At 36.3% G+C, this 9,295-nt stretch overlaps 1 pseudogene; it reads right to left on the bottom strand.

Moving 5' to 3' along the window:
- Positions 1 to 3,990: 3,990 nt before the first annotated feature.
- LOC123799520 (NEDD8-activating enzyme E1 regulatory subunit pseudogene) lies at positions 3,991 to 7,737 on the bottom strand (annotated as a pseudogene).
- Between the last annotated feature and the right edge of the window lie 1,558 nt (positions 7,738 to 9,295).

Below are 9,295 nucleotides of genomic sequence, written 5' to 3'. Positions count from 1 at the left end.
CAGATAGCCACACACTGTGTAACACAAATCCCTGTCAGTGCTACATGTAAGAAGAATATTTTATCTTAGGAGATGGACACGTGTTAGAGTAGTGCACTTTATTTTTACAGCTATGATATAACAATACATAACATAATTTTAAAACATAAAAGCATATGCTTACTGTATTAATGTTCAGAGTCATATTTAACATGTAATGAGTCCCTACAATTATACAAATAACTTTCTACTTGATGAATATTCTCAGGAGGAATCTCTGTCAACAAGAATATTTCAACATGAGACTCCCTCTCCTCTAAAGCTAAAGAAGGAATATGAAACTTTGATTTATTTTTTATATATATAGAAAACAAATGTATGAATTTAAACATCTTAAGAGAAGACATTTTTAATGAAATGCCTAAGTGCCATAGACTATAATACCTAACACCTGAAAGAACGTTATTTTCTTTCAGATTTGACTTTGCAATATGATAGTGCAGAGCAAAGGCAATGATAGAAAAACTTACCTAATAGGTCGGCTAGGGAAAAAAAAACTAACACTTGGCTGACCACATCACAGAAGATCAATATGTTGCTGCTGCTGCTTCTTTTTTTTTTTTTTTTTAAATAATTTGTTTTCCGTTACCAATGCAATATTCCATCTGGAACTGTTATCCCATCTTACAAGGATACTTTCCCTTCTTTCATACCTCATTAATTTCTGAATGGATTTTTTTTTTTTTTTTTTTTGTAATTTCTATCTTACTTGAAGGTTGTTTTCTACCCTTGCAGAAATAGACTGGGTATAATGCCCACATTTTATTGTTAAGGTAGATTGAAACAAATAATGGAGAGGGTGTAAGTGTGACTATTAGTGTATTATTTTGAAGATATTCTAAATGAGTTTCAAATTCCCTGGTAATCATTGTTCATAGAAGGGTAAATAAAGGAGCTAACTCCTTCTTATTTTTCTTTTTCAACTATATGAAAGAGACACACTAGAGTTCTGTTCAATATTAATCTTATCTGCTCAATGGACAAGTACTTAAAAGTGAATTATAAGGGAAAATGAGAACTGGACTCAATATTTCAAAATCTTCAGTAGTTGATATTGACTTTTCTTTTTCTATTTCTACAAAAGAAAAAAATAGATATTTAATGATCACTTTTCATGATGCTGTGAAAGAGGACATGGATGCCAGAGTTAAGCTTTGTACCCCTAAGATATCAATATCAATACCAGCATTTAGCCTGCATTCAATTGCAGAGGTGCCACTGAATTACAAGCGGTTGGGTTCTGAGGAAATGGCAACCCATTTATCTTAAGTAACTGATGACCACTAATATCTGACTTTAGCTTTTTTATGTAGATTTTAAAACTTGGGAACACATTTGCAAACTATCAGAAGTGAAAAGCAATCAACATTGAGAACAAAACAACTGAGCAATATTATTCATAGGAGATTGAACCAGATCACTGTGCATTTTTTAGGATTTCATTTTACATATAGGTTGAACCATATGAAATTCTATTTATATAAATCAAAGAGTAAAAATCTTAGAAATTGTATGTAGTTTAACGTGACAAAGAAAATGAGAAGGCTTTTCATTTAGCTAGGCGATGGTAGCAGCCATTTTTTCACGATCTAATGGATTTAGGCTGCCGTATTATTTCTAAGACTAATATTCCTTCATTCATCCAACAATATTTATTGAGGTCAGACAATGTACTGTGGTCTTAGGTTGCACTACTGGACAAAACAACCAGTATCTTTATCCTTATCAAATTTGCAATGTAGTATTGACACATTAAATAAATAAATAAAATATATGTGTGGTACTTTAATCAGTATTAAGTACTGAGAACAAAAATATATAGCAGGGAAGCAGGGAAGGAAGTTTTGGTTTTTGGTTGTTTTTTTTTTTTTTTTGAGAGAGAGAGTCAGGGTTGAAATTTTAAAGTAGTTCTGGAAGGTTTCAAGAAGAAATAAAGTCTGAAAGGAAGGGACTGACAAGTCATGTGATTGTAAAAAAGCATTCCTGGCAGAGGGAAAGCAAGCATAAAATAGCCTGAAGCAGGAGAATTCCTGGTGTGAGAAGGAGGTCAATATGGGCAGAAGAGGTGAACTAGAGGGAAAAATATGAATAGTAAGATGAGCAAAATATGGTGGCACTAGAGCCTTTTGAATCAGAGTAAGGATTTTAGCTTTTATTCTAAGTGATGTGGGAAGACTTAGGAGGTTCTGAACAAAGAACTGACATTATCTTATTTATTTTCTAACAGACTCACTCTGTCTAGTGGGTTGGGAATAAATTTAGGAGCCGTGATAGATGCTGGAAGACAAATTAGGAGGCTGATATAATTATTCCAGTGAGTCATGATTTATTTGGGACAGAATGAAGCACCATGTAGGGGCTGGAAAGAGGTTGGATTCTTGATATATTTTAAAAATAGAACTGAGAGTATTTCCTGAAATACAGGATTTTAGTGTGAGGGAAATAGAGGTATTGGGAGTGACTCCAGCATTTTTGGCTTTAATAGGAAGAAGGATAAAGTTGTTATAAATGTGTTGGAGAAAATTTAGGAAGCATAAGTTTGTGGTAGAAGTGATATCAAGATTTCAGTTGTGGATATACAGCATTTGAGAAACCAAGTAGGTATTGAGTGTCAAGTAGAACATCAAGTAGGATTTGGTTAGAGAATCAGAACCAGTAAGAGTGGTATGGACGGAGGGGCTTATTATAAAGATTAGACTTCCAAAATTATTGGAACTGATGAAGAATTTTTTTGGGAAAGTTTTACTTTTTGTATGTGGTGGTGGTCATCCTGAAATCGCTCTTCAAAAGCAGGGTTGGCAGTTTGGGAGAAAACAGACAGTGAAGCAGAGTTATCAGTCCGAAACAACCCCCCCCCCAAATATGGAAAAATCTATGATGACAAAATGGAACCTGTGAGAACAAATTGGAACATGTGTCTCTCTTTTACCCCCTCTTACCTTGCTGATAAGCTTTGCTTGGAGAAGAAGTTGGATCGCTTCTCTACAGAGAACACGATGTGCTCTGTCATAAGACAGAGAAGTTGAAAAGAGAAAATGTAACAACAGCTAGAAAAGATGAATACTGTGACTTTCCTTATTAACAAAGTGAGAGAGATAGCAAAAATGAGTGTGAGCAGCACCAGACCTGCTTGTTGGCCATTCCTTTGCCTCCACATCTCATTTTTCCTCCTTGTCGTCAACCTTAACTTGGAAATATTAACCCAGATTAGCCAAATTGACACAGTACAAAACTACCACTGCCACGTGTAGGCAGTTACATAGTGTGTCTAGAATGTAGGAAGGAGAAATGGGCTTAAAGTATATACCTGAATTTATTCTTTCAGAGGTGATACTCAAAGTAAAGCAATTGGATTCCATCATCCAAAACATACATGTTGGTAGAAGATAGAAAAGTGTTTTAGAATGATGCCCCAAGGGGGGAAAAAAGAAGAAGAAGAGCAAAGTCCCCAGAGCACTCTAAGTTTTTAATATCAAGGATGTGAGGAAGACCTTGCCAAGGACTCCGAGTGGTAACAATCAGGGTGTAGGATGAAAATCTCGTGAGGGTGGGATCCAAAAACTCAAGCGAAAACAGAGTGATTCAAGAATGGAAAGTGATTGTTTCTACTCCTCCATCCACAATTATTGAATTCCCCTTTGGGAAAATGAGCTTTGGGTTTCCTTCCAAACTGTTTACCCAGACATGATGAAGAATATAAGACAGTGCCAGTTTTCTTCTGTGTCATTAGATGACAGAATCACTTGAAATACATATTTCCTTTTGTAAATGAGAAAAATGTTTATTAAGGAAACAACAATTTAACACCTCTCCCTTAGGGGAACTTTATGGACTAGAGCACAATCTGAAGACAATTACAGTTTCAGTCATAAACACACTACATAGGGTGCTATTTTATAACCAGAAGGATGCTGAAGTTTGTGACATGCTGACATAATTGTGTTATTAAATTTACAGTGTTTGGTGGTAATTGTGATTAAACTCTTGGGCAACAGCTCCTCCAAAGAATTCAGTCATCATGTGTGACTCGGCAGCTCCCCATTAGCAAAATTTGTAATCATAATCATCTTTCACTATTACAGGTAACTTATATTCCTATATAAGGAATATAAGGAAGATGATGAGAAAAGACTTTCCTATATTTTCTTCAGTCTGATAGTTAAGTACCCCTGGTTGTCTACTATGTTGTTTATGAAATCTTTTAACAGTCTGTATGGTTTTTTTATTATAATAATATTTTTTATTATATTATATTAGTCACCATACAGTACATCCCTGGTTTTTGATGTAAAGTTCGAGGATTTGTTAGTTGCATATAATACCCAGTGCACCATGCAATACGTGCCCTCCTTACTACCCATCACCAGTCTATCCCATTCCCCCACCCCTCTCCCCTCTGAAGCCCCAGTTTGTTTCTCAGAGTCCATAGTCCTTCATGCTTCATTCCCCCTTCTGATTACCCCCACTTTCTTTATCCCTTTCTTCTCCTACCAATCTCCCTAGTTCTTATGTTCCATAGATGAGAGAAACCATATGATAATTGTCTTTCTCTGCTTGACTTATTTCACTTAGCATTATCTCCTCCAGTACTGTCCATGTTGCAACAAATATTGAGAAATCATTCTTTTTGATGGCTGAGTAATATTCCATTGTATATATGGACCACATATTCTTAATCCAGTCATCTGTTGAATGACATCTCAGCTCCTTCCACGATTTAGCTATTATGGACAATGCTGCTATGAACATTGCGGTGCATATGGCCCTTCTCTTCACTACGTCTGTATCTTTGGGGTGAATACCCAGTAGTGCAATGGCTGGATCATAGGGTAGCTCAATTTTTAACTTTTTAAGGGACCTCCACACTGTTTTCCAGAGTGGCTGTACCAACTTGCATTCCCACCAACAATGTAGGAGGGATCCCCTTTCTCCACACCCTCTCCAACAATTGTTGTTTCTTGCCTTGTCAATTTTTGCCATTCCAACTGGTGTAAGGTGGTATCTCAGTGTGGTTTTGATTTGAATTTCCCTGATGCTAATGATTTTGAACATTTTTTCATGTGTCTGTTAGCCATTTGTACGTCTTCATTGGAAGAGTGTCTGTTCGTATCTTCTGCCCATTTTATGATTTGTTTATTTGTTTCTCATGTATTGAGTTTGAGAAGTTCTTTGTAGATCTTGGATACCAGTCCTTTATCTGTAGTGTCATTTGCAAATATCTTCTCCCATTCCGTGGGCTGGCTCTTAGTTTTTTTGACTGTTTCCTTGGCTGTGCAGAAGCTTTTTATCTTGATGAAGTCCCACAAGTTCATTTTTTCTTTTGTTTCTCTTGCCTTTGGAGATGTGTCATGAAAAAGGTTGCTGTGGCCGATGTCAAAGAGGTTGCTGCCTATGTTCTCCTCTAGGATTTTAATGGATTCCTGTCTCACATCGAGGTTTTTCATCTATTTGGAGTTTATCTTTGTGTATGGTGTGAGAGAGTGGTCAAGTTTCATTCTTTTGCATGTAGCTGCCCAATTTCCCAGCACCATTTATTGAAGAGACTGTCTTCTTTCCACTGGATGTTTTTTCCTGCTTTGTCAAAGATTAGTTGCCCCAAGAGCTGACGGTCCATTTCTGGGTTCTCTATTCTGTTCCATTGGTCTATGTGTCTGTTTTTGTGTCAGTACCATGCTGTCTTTGTGATCACAGCTTTGTAGTACAACATGAAATCCAGCAATGTGATGCCCCCAGCTTTGTTTTTCCTTTTCAACACTTCCTTGGCAATTCGTGGTCTTTTCTGGTTCCACACAAATTTAAGGGCTGTTTGTTCTAGTTCTTTGAAAAATGTCATTGGTATTTTGATCGGGATGGCATTGAAAGTGTAGATTGCTCTAGGTAGCACAGACATTTTAACTATGTTATTCTTCCGATCCATGAGCATGGAATATTTTTCCATCTTTTTGTGTCTTCTTCAATGTCTTTCAAGAGTGATTTATAGTTTCTAGAATATAGATCCTTTACATCTCTGGTTAAGTTAATTCTAAGATAACGTATGATTTTTGGTGCTGTTGTAAATGGGATGGATTCCCTAATTTCTCTTTCTTCAGTCTCATTGTTCGTGTATAGAAATGCAACTGATTTCTGAGCATTGATTTTGTATCCCGCCACATTACTGAATTGCTCTATAACTTCTAGCAGTTTGCGGATGGATTCTTTTGGGTTTTCCATATAGAGTATCATGTCATCTGCGAAGAGAGAGAGTTTGACGACTTCTTTGCCGATTTGGATACCTTTTATCCCTTTTTGTTTTCTGATTGCTGTTGCAAGGACTTCTAGTACTATGTTGAATAATAATGGCGAGAGTGGGCATACTTGTCGTGTTCCTGATCTTAAGGGAAAGGCTTTCAGCTTTTCCCCATTGAGAATAATATTTGCTGTAGGCTTTTCATAGATGGTTTTTATGATTAAGCACAACACAGTCCCATTATCTGGAATGTCCATACTGGAAATAATTTCATCCTTGCTAATTGTGTTCAAACCATATTCTTTATCTAAGGATCTACATCTTAACAAGTCGAAGAAATGGAGGATTGCTGCAGAATAATTTTAATTCATACTTTGTAATGGCGTCTGTTGCCCGCCTTGCCTGGCTGCGGACTGCAGCATTTTGTCAATATGATTACCACAGCAGAAGCATCTTAGTTTGCTTTACTAGTGAGTGGTTTGCAGTTTTATGTGTGCACCCTAATCTAGTCATATAGGGAATTGTACCTCAAACAGGTAAGTATCCTTGGTCCTCTTTGTCCACAAAGCCTTTTCAGGTGTAAGCTAAAATCCAGCAGAGTCTGTTTTCTGATATTTATTCAAAAGTCATCATTAATTATATCTTCAGTATTGATGGGTAACTGAGTTGTATTTATTGCTGTGTTTATATTTTTAAAATCTTCTTCAAAATTGTCTTCATCTTATGGAGCCCCAATGTCATGCTTTAGAATGATAATCAAATCTCTGAGGTTCTCTTTTTCCGTATACATTTTAGGTGTTCCTCCATTTGTTCCATTTTTCTACTGTGCTAAATATTTAGCTATAACAGTCAGTGTTTAGCCACAATCAGTGTGGCTATGGCCCCCTCCCCATATGATCCAAATTTTCTCTCAACTCAGGAAATGGTTTATCTAGTTGTAGATCTCCTAATACATTATCTGAGTAAAATTCTATTACTGGATGTTCTTTTATAATGATCTTCCTATAGCCAACCAGCCATATATATCCTACAGATCAAAAGAGAAATGTGGGAATTCCAGAAGATTTCAGCTAAATGTAGTAGTATACTTCAGGGAACCTAGTTGCAACCACAGTAATAAACCTACAGCCAAATGAATGGTCATTTCTTGGGTTTTCTGAACTCTCTCCCACAAACTTAATAGATGCATTGTTACCTAATTCTTATAAGAATTCCACGACTGGAGGTCGGTTCTTGCTCACACTGCTGTTTTATAGGAAAAAATAATGTTTTCGGCATCTTCTCTGCTGATCTGATTTCCATCAATAATTGTAAATGAATCAAGAATTAGTAGTTACAAGTTGTTAAAAATTTCGGTTTCTGTGGCTGTTGCATTTATGAGCAGACCCTAAAGTCTCTTGCCCATGATTACTCCACAACTTCAGCTTCCCAGCCCAGAGAATAGCCATTAACAGCCTGCAAAGTGCCACCATCACTTCCTGAAGATTTTTCTATTTTTTAATCAAAAACCTTTCTCATTCTTTTTATCTCCAGCATTATTGAGATATAATTGATGTATAACATTGTGTAAGTGTAAGGTGTACAACATGAAGACATTTTTATTTTATTTTATTTTATTTTATTTTATTTTATTTTATTTTATTTTATTTTAAAGATTTTATTTATTTATTTGACAGAGATGAGACAGCCAGCAAGAGAGGGAACACAAGCAGGGGGAGTGGGAGAGGAAGAAGCAGGCTCATAGCGGAGGAGCCTGATGTGGGGCTTGATCCCAGAACGCCAGGATCACGCCCTGAGCCGAAGGCAGACACTTAACCGCTGTGCCACCCAGGCGCCCCAACATGAAGACATTTTTAATATTATATTTTAATATAGTGAATAATGAAGTTTACTATAAAACTGAAATTTCACTGTGAACATTTTGTGTTCATATGTTGGCCATTTAGAGTGTTGATTTAGTGTTACCTTGATGTTCCTGTTCAGTCAAATCTACAGATGAGAGAAAGTTTACAAAGGAGTAAAAATAAACTATCTTGAACAAAAATAAAAAACAAAACCCAACTCTTCAGTTCAGATTTCATTTTAAGCCCATTTTATACTAGTAAGTGGACATGCCCGTATAATTAAATAAACTGTATAAACTACTAAGACTCTTCAATCTGTCATATAGTCATTTGTCAGTTGCTCTTATACAAAGCTGGTGCTACAGACAGTGTTTATTCCCCGCTCTCCAGCTGGGTCACTTAATTAACCTCTCTTTACCTTTAAAAATAGGGATAAATTGTTCTTTGACTTACCTCAATGAGATGATGTGACTTCTGATGAGATTACATTTTTGAAACAATTTGATTGTCTCACAAAATAATTGCCATATGATTTCAAAACCACCTACTGGATTTTTTTTTCCTATCTGAAGAACAAACCCCTGAAATTAGATTACTCCTGCAGCTTCACATGGGTTTGGAATGAAGGGAAAATTTTTTTTTCCCTACAAGAAAGAATGTATGGTTGTCAAAGGTGGTCTGTCTGACTCAGAGAAATCTGTAGTGATTAAATGATGTTCTCACAAATGTACAGTAGGCCTATGCATCTCTGAAAGATGCAGATGAAGTCCTGAAGACAGGAGACTTAGGACTCTGATTCCTGGGAATCAGCTCTCTTCCCTGTGAACTGTTTTGTGGCATCACTAAAATTTACTAAATTTTCCAGATTATAAACCCAGGGTATAAAATAGGAGGCATTTTAGTCTACTTTTTTTTTTACCGCATACAACCCAATTCTCAAAACACTGGCGACTCTTCCTCCACATTTTACTAGCATGTCTTGTTTCTTTATCCTCATTAATCCACCTTATTTCAGACTACCATGATCCTCTCACCTTGAATATTGTGGTGATCTCCTGTCTGTTCATGCTTTCATTATTATATTTCTCCCTTACCTTCTTCATATTCTTGGCATATGTGATCTGGTCTCCATTCTGTCAAACCTATACTCTGACACTTTCACAAGTAGAGTTTTTATTCCAGTCAT

This window comes from Ursus americanus, chromosome 24, assembly GCF_024610735.1.
Source record: "Ursus americanus isolate L20-20 chromosome 24, mUrsAme1.1.p, whole genome shotgun sequence".
In the NCBI taxonomy this organism is placed as follows: domain Eukaryota; kingdom Metazoa; phylum Chordata; class Mammalia; order Carnivora; family Ursidae; genus Ursus; species Ursus americanus.
This window is presented reverse-complemented; position numbering and strand designations above follow the sequence as displayed.